At 42.2% G+C, this 15,031-nt stretch overlaps 1 long non-coding RNA gene across 1 annotated transcript in view; it reads left to right on the top strand.

Annotated features, from left to right (window-relative positions):
• Positions 1–13,414, top strand: part of LOC132491965 (uncharacterized) — a 567,227-nt gene extending 553,813 nt beyond the window's left edge. The window contains exon 9 of the long non-coding RNA XR_009532772.1: positions 13,344–13,414. This is a non-coding gene — a long non-coding RNA (uncharacterized LOC132491965). The remainder of the gene's footprint in view (positions 1–13,343) is intronic.
• The last annotated feature ends 1,617 nt before the right edge of the window (positions 13,415–15,031 follow it).

Here is a 15,031-nt window from a genome sequence, read left to right as displayed (position 1 = left end):
CTTTTGTTTCTCTATTTTTAAAAACCTGCGCCCTGTCCACCTTGGAATGTAAAGCCTGTAAATCTCTAGGAAACACTGTCTGTGGGCAGAAAGCTTAGCTCTGAGAGACTAAGTGGCTACACAGAGAGGCCACATTTTGAGTTCTTTTTGGTAACAATGGAAGAGGGAGCCACTGAGCTTTGAAACTGGGATAGCTGTCCTGGCCCCTCTTTGCTCTCACCACAGAAACCTCCCTAAACACACTGTTTAAATGAGGGAACAAAAAAAGAATGTGGGACTTCTGCTTCCAGCCAAGATGGAGTAACAGGGACCAATTTACCTCTTTTATGAAACGATAAAGAAAGAAAGAAAAGAAAGAAAGAGAAAAGAAAGCGAGAAAGAGATAATGGGGGGGAGGGAGAGAGAGAGACAGAGGGAGAGAGAAAAGAAAGGAAGGAAGGAAGAAAGAGAGTACATAAAACAGTGATTTTCAAGACATAGAAGTCACAAAACAGAAGACAACCATGCCTGAGAGAGCAAAAGCAAATTGGCCCAATGTACTGCCTATGACAGTTCTCTGGCTGTGGCACTTGAGCGGGAATTGAGGCAGAGGCTGCAGACTCCCTGAGTAGAGGAGATGGAGCTGAGAGTCCAGGGGACCAAAGCAACCAGAGTTCGTAATACAGAGCACCAGAGAGGAGAGAACGCACAGTGAGAGGACCTCAGAAATCTGCATAGAACCCTCCGTGCATGCATCAACGACACATCATGTGAAGAAACTACCTGAAGTGGAGGAAAGAACCACCTGAAAGAACTGGAAGAAAAAAGGCCTAGCGCTCACACAGGACTGGGAACAGTGCCTAAAGCCACCAGTCAGACTAAAAAAGCTCATAATTCTCGGCATATGGGGTGAAGTACTCAGGAGGGTCTTGCCTCAGCAGTGAGGAATGACTAGTCATAAACTGTGCTGCTCTAGACCCACCTAGCGAATTGTAAAAGTTAGACCTGAAAGAATCACAAAGTTTCCAATACTTAACTATATCCCAGAACAAAACTGGAGATATATAGGGATACAACATATCCAACACCAACAAGGTAAAATTCACAATGTCTGATATCCAATCAGAGATTACCAGACATGCAAAAAATCAGGAAAACATGACCCATAGTGAGGCCATCCAATCAAAACCAACTCAGAAGTAACACAGATGTTAGAATCAGCAGAGAAAGACCTTAGCAGGTATTAGAACTGTACTCCCAACATTCAAAAAGTTAAGTAGACACGGAGAATATTCAAAAGACCCAAATAAGACTTCTAGAGATGAAAACTATGTCTGAGATTTTAAAATACACTGATTGGATTAACAGTGGATTAGACAGTGCAGAAAAAAAAGATTAGTGAACTTGAGAAAATAGAACTTTTTTTTTTTTTTTTTGCGGTACACAGGCCTCTCACTGTTGTGGCCTCTCCTGTTGCGGAGCACAGGCTCCGGACGCGCAGGCTCAGCGGCCATGGCTCACCAGCCCAGCCGCTCTGCGGCATGTGGGATCTTCCCAGACCGGGGCACGAACCCGCGTCCCCTGCATCGGCAGGCGGACTCTCAACCACTGCGCCACCAGGGAAGCCCAAATAGAACTTTTAAAAATAAAAAGAGCATCAGTGAACTGTGGGATAACTTCAAGTGAAGATGGACCAGCTTGCCTTGAGCTTTCACTCTTCCAAGCATCCCCTTTCAGAACCTCAAAGCCGGAGGATTACAACCAAGGGTGGTTTTGTCTTCCCACCGGTGCTTCGACTGAAAGGGTTTTTAAGGGGTATGAGAGTGTGTGTGTGTGTGCATGTGTGTTTTACATTTTTTAAATGTTTCATTTAAAGTGAAATACACCTATAGATAATTACACATATCATGAGTGTCCAGCTCACTTATTATCAAAAATATTTATAAAAACCTTTTATTTTGGAATAATGTTAGATTTGCAGAAAAGTTCCAGCAATAGTACAATAATGTTAGATTTTCAGAAAAGTTTCCTGTACTCCCTTCATCCAGTTTCTACTCACGTTAATGTCTTATGTAACTGCAGTACAATTAACATGGGTACATCACTATTAACAAAACTACATTCAGATTTTGCCAGGCTTTTTCCATTATTGTCTTTATTCTTTTCCAAGATCCAATCCAAGATACTATGTTGCATCTTGTCCTGAAAGGTTTAAAGTTGAAACCCTGAACCAAAGGGTTGCCTTATGAGGAGTTAGCAATCAGGAGTGATCAATAGTGGCCCTGTGGTTACACTATCCACTACCCACACTTTATATTCACAGGGACAGATGGAGACTAGAACTCTCTGTTGGAAATCCCCCAATATACATTACCAGAGTAGCATGAGCTCACTGGGAAAAAAAAAATAAGACATCTGAAAAGAAAGACTACAAAACAAAATTACAATAAAAATGGCAAATGGAACACTGTGGACTATATGAAACAGAAGAATAGACCAAGAATTTAAAATAAACATAATAAATACTTGGATAATGAGACAAGGACAACAAATTATTTTAAAACCAAGTGGAAATATTCACATTAGATCAGATAAATGCAGATAAATGATAGGACAGGTTTAGCTGAAGAATATATTAGTGAACTGAAAGATCAAAATGAGGAATTCTTCCAGATGTCAACAGAAAAAAATTTTTTTTAAAGAAACACAAAAGAAAAAAATCTAAGAAATAAAGAGATTAGATGTAAAATTTTCAACATCCAAATAATAGGAGTTCTAACGAGCAAGGAAAACAAAAACAGAAAGGTGAAAATATTTGAACAAATAAATGGACATTAATTTTCTAGAATCAAGGAAAGATGAAAGACGTCACATTGAAAGTAGACAGAGAATGAAAACGCTTACTTAGATTGTAGTAATATTTTTTAATTGTCCCAAAGATAAAATTTGAAAAGACTTCCAAGGGTAGAGAATACCTACCTAGACAAAGCAGAGAAATACCTAGAGAAAGAGTAGACTATTTACAGAGAAGCATTAGTCTTTGCAGAAGTGTTGGATACAAGAAGATGAAAGTAATTTTTTTTAATTGAAAGAAAATATTCTGGAAGGTAGAACTTTATATCCAAAAATTGGCATTAACATATGAGGGGTAGTAAAAAACATTCTCAGGCATACAAGGTACCAAAAGGGTTACCACACACTGAAAATAATTTTGGAAAAAGTACTCAAAATTTTAGACACATAAATCTAGGAAGGTAATAAAAAAAATCTAGCATGATTGAAAAAGAAAAAAAAATCATTTTCATATAATGATGGCATAGGAAGGGGGTGGGGAAGAAACTGAAGGATATGAGAGCAGACTAGAGTATTTGTCTTTTTAGGGGAAAGACATAAATACTGACAAGTTTAACAGATTAATAGGGGAAATTTTTAAAATATATATTAGTCTTAAGTTTAAAGCAATCATCAGATGCACAAAATAGAGTATAACTTTTAAACCAGCAGAAAAAAATTCAATACATCCAGTGATAAGTAAGAATAAAAAGAAATAAAAGAAGACATATAAATGGAAAATATGAAAAAAGATGGCAACTAAGTTTAAATATATAAAATAAATATAAATGGGCTAACTGTCCCAATTAAAAGAGAAAAAGAGTCAGACTGGGCTTTAAAAAAATAAAATCCAACAATATGTTATCTACAAAAGACAATGGTACAAAAAGTTGAAAATAGAAGAATGAAACCCTCCACAGTAATAAATTTGAAAACCTACATGAAACTGATAAATTGTAAAATATAGAAAATGCAATATTGATACAAAAAGAACTTGAATAGACCAAAGAATGTTACAGAAATGGAAATGGTAGCCAAAGACTTTGTCTCTACTTTTCTCCCAAATACACCAGGCATATTGTATATGTACTGTCTTATTTGTCTATTGTCTGAGTCTCCATCTTTGAATGTAAGCCTCATGAGGGCATGGAATTGTTTGTTCATTGCTATATCCCCAGTGCTTTAGAATAATGTTGAGACCCAGTAAATAGTCACTGAATGGAAGGATGGATGGATGAGTAAATGGTTGGATGAAGTGAGTTGAAAATTCAATTCTTAAACTCTTCATCTATACTGAGAATAGAAAAGCTCTGAGATTCAAGGAGATAGAGGATAGGTACTGGGGATTGATTAGGGGAGCACAGCCTAATCAGCCATAGACAATATGTAAATGAATTGCATGGCTGTATTCCAATAAAACTTTTTTTACAAAAACAAAAAGCTGCTGCATTTGGCTCACAGGCCATAGTTTGTCTGCCCCAATGTAAAGTACCATATTTGCCATTACTAACTTGAGAAGAAATGGAAAACCCAATTGTTTTTATAACAAAATAAGAACTTGAATTAATAGATTTTCAATTTTCCCACAAAGAAATTATAGGTTACAGATGGCTCTCCAGGTGGATCCTCTAAACTTTCATAGAACAGATAATTCCAATTATATATAAATTCTTCCAGACAGTAAATAAAGATAAAACTCCTCAACTTATTTTATGAAGCCAATATAGTCTAGATAACAAACCAGACAGGGGGGAAATATGTACAGACCCCCCACTTCAAACATGTACCCAAATACAAGAATTTTTAAAATACATACATAGATAGCAGACAGACAGCTGGATAGCAAACTTAATTGAGCAATGTATAAAAAGAAATACATCATGATCAAATAGAGGATGGTCCTCTATCTTATCTTTTCCTTAAAAATATAGAATACTTTAACATTAGGAAATCTACTGATGTAATTTACTAAATTGGGAAATTAGAAGGAGAAAATTATATAATCATGTCAATAGGTTCAGAAAAAGAAACATAATGAAGTCAGTAATGAATGGACTTTGGGAAAAAACACCTTGGGCAAAATAGTAATAGGAGCGGGCTTTCCCTGGTGGCGCAGTGGTTGAGAGTCCGCTTGCCGATGCAGGGAACACGGGTTCGTGCCCCGGTCCGGGAAGATCCCACATGCCACGGAGCGGCTGGGCCCATGAGCCATGGCCGCTGAGCCTGCGCGTCCGGAGCCTGTGCTCCACAACGGGAGAGGCCACAACAGTGAGAGGCCCGCGTACAGCAAAAAAAAAAAAAAAAAAAAAAAAAGTACTAGGAGGTAGGTTCCTTAACCTGGTAAAAAGGTAACTACCAAAAACCTACCACAAGCATCATACCTAAAAATGCAAACCTTAAAATCTCTTTTAAATCAGAAAAAGAACAAGAAAATAATCCCCACTTGAACTCCTAGCCAACATTATACTAAAAATAGAAATAAGATTTAGGGATAGAAAGTAAGAAACAAAACAGTCATTATTCCAGGTGAGTTTATTATCTTCAAAGAAAATCCAATATACAAAGCATTAGAAATATTAAGAGTAACATCATATATCATTATAGAAATGTCATACAACAAAATACTGTCTTAACAGATAAAATGAATGAACTAGATCTACATTATTAATATCAATAAATCTCGCTGTTAGGCGAAAATCAAAAGCCAGTTGAAAACGGATATAAGCAGTATGGTAATGTTACTGAATTAGTCGTGAGACCCCGCACTCTTGGTGCCCTAGCTGAACCTAAGCTCTCCCTTCCCCCACCCCCCTATCAGACAGGGAGTTCTTTCCCACTCAGTTTCGAGCTCCCAATAATGAAATTGAGTTTGGTGCAAGCAAAACAGGCTTTTACCCAAAGGCCAGAGAATGGAGAAGGGAAGCTCAAACTCTAAAAGCATCTTCTCCCCAAAGAGAGGGGAGTAAGGGAATTTTAGGGTTAAGAGGGAGAGGGTCATCAGGGCTCTAGGAAACGGGCGGAGATTTCCAGGGGCAGCCAGGTCATGCGCAGTCTTCCACGCTCCTTTGCACGTGGAACAAATTGTGCCTAGCGGAGCGCAAATCCCCGCTTTGGGCGGAGATGTTAGCAAGGTAATGAAGCGAAGGTGATGCTGGGACAGCCCGTTCGTTTCAGTTGCGCAGGCGTGTTCCCGTGGTCGTCAGAGCTGGTTTGGGATGGTTGACCACTGTGTATCTCTCAAAGTACAGCCCGCGAAGCATCTCTGCCAAACACCAGGTACTTTTGAAACAAACACAGAGATAAATCAGGGTAAGTATCTTTCAGCTTTCAGGGGTTGGTATGGAAACACAGAGATAAATCAAGGCAAGGAAAGCAGTGACCTTTAGCCTACTTTGCCCGCCATCTTGGACCTAGCTGGTTCAGTCTGGTTTTGTCTCTGGCCTTCGTGGCTTCCTGTTGATAAAAAACAACTAACCTGTATGATTGAAAAAAAAAAAACAAACAGTTTCCGCGCCTGGAGCCTTGGCTGCATAGCGTGGGTAACAATACTGCTTGTGAAATGTTTTAAGTACACAAGGCAATACTATATATTGGTGTTTACCCACGTGAAAACAAAGTAATACTGAGCACCGAGAAGCTGCGTACTAACTTGAGAGTTACCTCTGGAGAGAGAGGGAGAGCAGTTGGGTTTCAACTTTATCTGTAGTTTTACTTTCTTTCTAAAAGGATTTAAGGCTAATGTTAACATTTCCTCCGTCTGGTGATGGGTACACTGGTGCTTATGACATTTTTATCTGTAACTTTCTGTAAGCTTAAAGTCTTTCCTAATTGAAATTATTTTTAATGGAAAGGAAAACGAGCCATGATCAAACCTGTCTTATCTCCGCACCTGTGAGTGTAGAAAGGACACCCCGCCCACCCCCGTGTCCCCAGGACAGAGGCTTATCTTTCACCATCTGGGAGTTCAGAGTGACACGGTCCTCTGTACCCTGAGGCTTCCTGCTCGCTGCCGGCTCTGCAGGCTCCTTGGGAGGACAGGCTTGTGTGGGTCACCGTTAGTAAGGGCGGCAGTCCGTTCCATATTGATCTCCCGTTACCCCATCCCACAGATTTGAATTCCTGTTTCCCACCTAGTGTCGTCTGAGGCTCAGTTTGAAATTCTCTTCCATGAAATGGAAATCATGAGAAACTTAAGACAATAGATTTGTTTATCCTTGGGATGAATTACAAGCACATGGGGGCAATCTTCTTAATCCTTTCATCTGAAGGTCCAGAAGGGTCATAATTTGAGGAGAAATCACTGTCTCCTCTGGCTCCTACAGTGGTTCAAGACTTAAACTTTTAACACTGGGTGGTATCCACCAGTTCTCAAAATACAATGAGTTTAAGGCTGGGGCAGTGAAAATACGAGAAAAATGTGGAACACCTTTTTGTGCCAAGTAAGGATAGGCTCATGGACTTATGGGAACATGTCAAGAGGACCCAAGAGCCAGAATGAAGGGGTTCCCACTGAACAAGCACAGTCTGGTCATCGAAACCGGTGGAATAAAACAAAAACTCATTGAATAAAATAAGAATCCATGAGACTATAGTGATATAAATTAATAAATGAGTACACAAATAGAGAAGAGAGGAAAGTCTTTGTAGTAGAACAACAACTACTAAATACAGATGGAATGAAAAAAAATGCTTGTGGGTAAGCTTTAAAAGCATGAAAAGCAAAGAGTAAGAAGGATTTAGTGAGCATGCCGATTGAAAAACAAAACGTACACCCTGCTATCAGAAGAAAGAAGATGACTGCTTCCCCATCTCTGCCTCACCGAGAAAATCCATTTTCTTATTGACTGCCCTGAGTCATCATAGTGTTTTCAGCTGTTCCCCCTCCCAGTGACTAGCACCACTGTACCCCAATTGAAACAAAAAGCGGTGGATGGACCGCCACTTTGGGGAGAGAAGACAATCATGGAACTGTGGAATTCATATTACCTAGACTGAGAAATGGAAGCTGGCTTTGTGCCTTTCTTGCTGTGTGACCTTGAAAATCCCACATTCTTTATGCTCCAGTTATCTCATCTGTACAACAGGGATTCAGATGATTTCTCTACTTCACTGGGTGGTGATTAGGACCTAATTATTCACCACGTGAGAAGGTGCTTGTAAACCACCATGCCAGCAGACACTTTAGGGTATCACAGACTAAAGGGAACTTCTTAAGAAAGGGCAGGGGACGGGCAGCGTCGTCCATCTGCTGGAGACAGGCTAAGGTCCAAATTATTATTTTTTCAACTTGAATGATGCACTGAACCCTTTTTAGAAAAGTCTCAGACTGCAAGCACCGACTAAAGTGACCCTTACTATTTCTTATACACAAAGAAACGTATGGGCCTCCCTGGTGGCGCAGTGGTTGAGAGTCCGCCTGCCGGTGCAGGGGATGCGGGTTCGTGCCCCGGTCTGGGAGGATCCCATGTGCCGCGGAGCGGCTGGGCCCGTGAGCCATGGCCACTGGGCCTGTGCATCCGGAGCCTGTGCTCCGCAACGGGAGAGGCCACAACGGTGAGAGGCCCGCATACCGCAAAAAGAAAAAAAAAAAAAGAAACGTAAAACTAGGTTTTGATGTCTTATGTTTCCTATGGAATTTATAGTGAGAGCATCATTTAGGAGCAGTGAGCTAGGACGTTGTGGATTGAAGGCCTGAGGAAAAGAGTGAAAGGGGAAGAGCAGGCTGTAGAAGGAGAGTGTCTGACCTCATCCTTGTTTTTCTTTCTCCCACGGAGAATATAACTAGCTGTATTAAGATCGGTGCAACTGCTATGGGTTGTATTAAGATCAATGCAATTGCTATGGGCTGAAATTCATGTTTTGAAGTCCTAACCCCTAGTACCTCAGACCATGACCATATTTGGAAACAGGGCCTTGAAACAGGTGATTAAGGTAATCTGTGGCCATTGGGATGGGTCCTAATCTAATCTGACTGGGGTCTTTAAAGAGAAGATTAGGAAACAGAGAAAGAAAGAGGGAATACAGTGAGAAGACAGAGGAGACGGAAACATGAGGAAACAGGGAGAAGGCAGCCCTTTGTAAGCCAGAGAGAGGCTTCAGTGGAAACCAAACCTACTGACTCCTTGATCCTGGACTTCCAACCTCCAGATCTATGAGAAAAAATACATTTCTGTTGTTTAAGCCACCCAGTCTGTGGTACTTTTTTATTAGCCTGGGCTGACTAATGAAATTACATAAAGTTCATGGTTTTTTTTTTTAGAAGCTGCTTTGTGCTTTGCTTCTTCAGAAAGAATACTATGTCAGGACAGAAGCTATTGTTGTAAATATTTATGATTTGAATATGTGAATATTAATAGGTTAACTTTCTCTGGACACAGGGTGTGGGCCAGGTCAGGGGACTGGCAGCAGGAGTTGGGGTGTTTCACTTGTTTCTATCCTATGACGACTGTCTGATGGGTATAAGGCTTGGGTGCCAACACAGGCCAAACAGTGATGATCACATCTGAAAGGTTTCTTTCTAGTGTGGGCTATGCCACGCTGCAGTATATTCATAAAATTGAATATTCTACAGCCATTAAAATGAACAAACCACAGCCACGTGACACAACATGGCTAATGTCCCAAACATAACGGTAAAAAAAATACAAGTCACAGGGCTTCCCTGGTGGCGTAGTTGTTGAGAGTCTGCCTGCCGATGCAGGGGACACGGGTTCATGCCCCGGTCCGGGAAGATCCCACATGCCGCGGAGTGGCTGGGCCCGTGAGCCATGGCCACTGAGCCTGCGCTTCCGGAGCCTGTGCTCCGCAACGGGAGAGGCCACCACAGTGAGAGAGGCCCGCGTACCGCAAAAAAAAAAAAAAAAAAAAAAAAAAGTCACAGAAGACAAACAATATGATTTCATTCATATAAAATTCACAAAGAGGTGGCTCAACTCTACCATACTGGGTCGGATACCTAGGTCATAAAACCAGAAAAGCAAGCAAGAAAGTGAGTCTCCCAAAAGTGGGGATAGTGATGACCTGGAATTGGGGGGGAAGACATAGGTGTCAGGGAGGGGACACGAAGATAACAAGGTGCTTACAGCGTTCACTTGTTGCCCACAGGGGTTTGCTTTGTAATTATTCATTGAATTATGCAAATTTTTACAATTTTTTTCTTGTATAAATCACATTAAAAAAACGAGGAGAGCTGATGCAAATATGGCTAATTGTTCTCAATCCTGGTGGATCTGTGTTATGTCATTAATTATACTTCTCTGTAAGTTGTGAGGTTTGTTGGTGTTTTTGTTTTGTTTTGTTTTCATATTATTATTCCAAGTGAATGAAGCTAAACAAAAAAGAGTACATATGTTGTACATGTTCTTATGGAATTTTATATTCCATTTGTATAAAATTCAAGAAAATGCAAAGGAATCTAGAGTGGCAGAAAGCAGCTGAGTTGATTCCTGGCAGGAAGGGGGTTGGCCAGGAAGGAGCAGGAGGGAGGGAGCAGGAGGAAACTTCTGGGGTGACGGATGTGTTCGTTACGTTGAGGGTAGTGATGGATTCATGGGTGTACACTTATGTCAAAATATATAAAATTACACACTTGAAATGTGCACAGTTTATGATATGTCAATTATATATCAGTGAAGCAGGTTTTTAAGAAAAACTTCCTTGTGCCTTTTCATATGGTTCAAATAGTCTTCAATATACATATATTGCTTAAACATGAGGGAGATATTGTTTACATAATCAGAGAGCCCTGAGCAAAGAACTTTGATGCCGTCTCCCAGGTAGTTGTATATGTGTTTGGGTCAGACATAGGATTCAATTACGTCAGTATATTTTTGTTCTGCCTTTAATAGAAAAGGGGCGTCCACTCTTCTCTCTCCCCATTTCCCTCCTCCCTTCACCCCTCCCCCTCACTCTTTCTCTCCTTTTCTCTTTGGCTCTCACTCTTGCTCTCTCTCAGAAAATCCTTTTCTTCAGCTGAGCACATGGCTTTAGAAGACGTGACAACACTCATAATAACGAACGATAAACGATCATTTCTGTTGCTGAATAGTGTTTTATAGTTTATAACATGCTGTCTCATATCTGTCTTTTGATTCTCATAACAATCCTTGGGTGTAGCAATAGGAAAATAAAAGGCAACTGTAACCGCTCCTGCCTTCTAAGGAGGGTGGTAAATTTCGTATCAGTGGGCAAATAAATCTTTGTTGCCTTCCACTTTCAGAGACTGTCAGTGAAGACAGCAGATGAAAGATTCAGCCATTTCTTTTACTCCAGCTCCCTCCCTTCAGCCCTGTGATGGCCTCAGGTTTAATAGAATAATGAGTCATTGGGATGCAAAGATAGGTCCAGACCTGAGTTGGGGGTTGTGGCAGACATTCTGTTTGCCTACCCAAAATTTATTCTTCTCTTCTTACTTACACAGGGCCCTGATTTTGTTGGAGGTAGCAATGTACCGACTGAAAAATTAGATTTCCCAGGCTCCCCTCCAGAGAAGAGTGCCCATGAGAGTAACTTCTGGCCAATTGAATGAAAGAATAACTATAGTATGAGGCTTCTGGGAATGCTCCCTGAAAAGGGCACTGACTCTGTTGGCAGGCCCCTTGTTGGCCTTCCCTCTTCCTCCACCTGAAACATGGATGTAATGACTTGTGCTGCAGCAGTCATTTTGCAGTCCTGAGGTGATCTTGCTTGAGGACTGTAGGCTTGTGCTAAGGATGGCAAAATGGAAAGATGAGTGGAGGTTAGGACATTGATGAGATTGTGGCACTACCTTACCAGCCCTAGAATGCCTACCTCCAGACTTACATGAGAGAAAAATTGTAAACCTTATTTAAGGCATTGTTTTACAGGTCTCTGTTGCAGCAAACGCAGTCCTGAGTGAAAGGGAATTGATGAGCTATGTTATTCTGTGTTTTGAAGTGGGGGAATTTCTGGGATGAATCCTACAGAAGTGTGCTCTAAAAAGAAGGGGAAACGAGCAACAACACGGTGACACAAACCTCTGTTTCCTCAAGTTTCATATAAAGCCTGCTGTACATATATAGATGCCATGTGTGCAGCATGTGAGGGGAGGTCAGGGAGAGGGGGTTGTGGTGCCTCTTCAATGTGGCATGAGAAGGGACAGCAGCCGTGAGCAGGCAAGTTGATCCTTCCACCAAGCTAATTCCAAATAAACAGGATCTCGGAGCTAGAGGGTGAGGAAACATTAACACTTCCCTTTTATGCCAGAGAGACTGCTAAAGAAGCTTATCTCACAGCACGTGGGGTGAGTTTTGAACCAATACCATCTGAATTTTTAAACTCTAGACGTGAATCCCAGCCCTACACTTACTACTACCTGTGTGATTTGGGGAAAAACCTTTAACCTCTCTGGGCCTCAATTTTTTCATCTGTAACAGGAGGGATTGGTCAAATTAAGTTCTAAGGTCCAATCCAAACCTTCTAGGAGTCCATTTAAAATATATTATTGGGGCTTCCCTGGTGGCGTAGTGGTTAAGAATCTGCCTGCCAATGCAGGGGACACGGGTTTGAGCCCTGGTCCGGGAAGATCCCACATGCCATGGAGCAACTAAGCCCTTGCACCACAACTACTGAGCCTGTACCCTAGAGCCTGCGAGCCACAACTACTGAAGCCCGCACGCCTAGAGCCCATACTCCGCAACAAGCCACCACAACGAGAGAAGCCACCGCAATGAGAAGCCGACGCACCGCAATGAAGAGTAGCCCCCGCTCACCCCAACTAGAGAAAGCCCGCACACAGCAACGAAGACCCAACACAGCCAAAAATAAATGAAATAAATTTATACCAAAAAAGAAATGAAATATATATCATTAAGGTAAAATTAAATCTATTAAGCACTAAATGAAAATTAATTCAGGTTTATACAAATATGTACTTCCTAACAATGAGAATCCACCGTCTCACAAGCCACAGTTCACAGGAGAACAGGACCTCCAGCTAGATGAGCCATGAATGCCTCATACAGTTCCTATACTGTAACCCTTCCCTTACTTCTGGCTCCTCACACCTAGCTGCATAGGTGCATTTACATTAGAAAATCTGCTTTAAACCTTGAAATTCATTTCCTTTAAATAAAAATGAAATAGACACAATGGGATATTTAAATACATTCTGGCACCATCCCAATAGCACAAGCATGTGCGACATGAAGCTGGTAACATCAGCAGGACTGTGGGAGGACTTTATTAAGCAAATCGGGTAGTTTGTTAAACACCCCAGGGCCTTCTCATCATAAATGCAGCTAAGCGGCCCTGGAGTAATGGGGATGGAGCCCCTCCTGAGCTCTAAGCTCTTTATTCTGATGTTTAATGAGCATGAATAACAAGGGATGGATAGTATGGTTTATGAGTCCTCGTGAACCCAGGAAAAGGGTGACTTCAAAGGTTCCTTTGGACCATTGTAAAGCAATTATACTCCAATAAAGATGTAAAAAAAAAAAAAAAGTTCCTTTGGGATTTTTGAGGCCTTGTCTATAAAACGTGTCGGAATTAACTGGGTTCTACCTCATTCTCAGGACCTTATCTTCAGCTGGACTGGACCCCCCCAGGAACTGGGTAAGCAGAGAGTCTAGAGCCTGAATCCTTCACCTGTGAGTATGTCATTGAGTTTTTTGCCGAATTATCCTCCAAATGATCGTTTGTGTCCTGTTCTCTGGCAGCCTACATTATTGTAGTTGAATAGGGGACAGCTTCCTGTTCCCTGCAACTGGAAAGCAGTTTAAATACATCATACCTGTAAACAGAGCTAATTGACGTCTATAGAGTAACCCAAAGAAGGCAGGGATTCCCCAAGAGCAGTGCTCCCCATCCCAGGAGGTATCCAAGCAGAGTCAGAGACCAAATAGAAATTTCATAATCAAATGGGTGCGGAGATGAGAGGGCTTAAAGGACTTCAGTTTTCTTTTCAGTCCTAAAAGTTGGGGATTCTGTGACATATAGGAGCAAATGCTACTCAGTGTGAGTAATACTACTTGTTTAAGGCTAATTACACACCAAGCATGTGCTGAATTCTTTACTTCAGTTGTTTCATTTAATCCTGACATATAGTAAAAGGCAGCCCTGTACCCCTTTCACATGGTACTATATCCGAATATCTGCAGACGAGGGAACTGAGGTTCGGGGCATTGGAGAAACAAGATCCCACAGCCTGTACGTGCCAGGCTGGGTCTGAGGGCCCCAGAGCCTGTGCTTCGTACCTCTGCGGGGTGCTTCACCCACACAGGGGCAGAGGATGCAGCAACTAGCTCCTACAGGAAGCTTACTGGGTCCCACCCGGAACCATGCATCCTCCTCTAGCCACCGTTTTTCAGGGGTCTGTGCACAAAGACAGAGGAGAGTCTGGGGTGACGGAGCTGGGAAAACAGGAGTTTGAGGCTGAAAGGTCAAAAGGCTGCTGTACTGAGACCGTGAGAAAGGGGATCAGAGGGTAGAACACTGGAGCTCTGGTTTCCTAAGAGGGGCGTTCGAGGGGGGGAAGGTCTAGCCGGAAGTGCTTCCGTTCCTCCGAGCCACAGCCTCCGTTCCTCTGAGAGACCTTGGCTGGGCGCGATGCTTGAGGCCAGAGCCAGCCCCTCTTCCCCTCCGCACCATCCCAAACCCCTCCTGGCAGGGAGCCATCATCTCTGAAAACTGAGCTGTGCCCCTGGAGCCCCTCCCCACCCCCCCCACCCCACGCCCCGCCAGGCTGTTCGAGAGCGCGCCTGAGTCACCTGGGGCTCTCTGGCTACTTGCAGACCCTGAGATTAGACTCAGTAGAAGGTGGGAGAAAAATTCAAGAGACTTGGCATCCCCCCACCCCGGCCCCACCTTCCCTCCCTCCCTCCCTCTCTCCCTCTCCCTCCCTCTCTCCCTCACTCCCTCTCCCTCACTCCCTCTCCCTCACTCCCCCACCCTCTCTCAAGGCAGCCCCCAGCGGTGTTTGTTCTCAGAGAGGCCCTGGGAAGAAGGATGGTCACTTTCCTTTTTCCCACAGATAATTGAAGAGAAGTAAGAAAGTACCTGTGTTTGAAGGCAAAATGACGACAATTAATCTCTAAGCACAGGGCCTCACTGTTAAATTCGTTGGAAAAACAACTTCAGGAGTTTAAGGACAATCAAGAGAATGAAATTTAATTAAGAGAAATAGTAATTAAATCGGGAAAGAAGTTTTTGCAAAGGGGATGGTGCAGGAAATTAAAACCAGTAATGCTGAAAAATGTGGTGG

The sequence above is a fragment of the Mesoplodon densirostris genome, chromosome 6, assembly GCF_025265405.1.
Source record: "Mesoplodon densirostris isolate mMesDen1 chromosome 6, mMesDen1 primary haplotype, whole genome shotgun sequence".
Lineage (NCBI taxonomy): Eukaryota > Metazoa > Chordata > Mammalia > Artiodactyla > Ziphiidae > Mesoplodon > Mesoplodon densirostris.
Note: the sequence above shows the minus strand (reverse complement) of the source record. Positions and strands in the feature narration are given on the sequence as shown.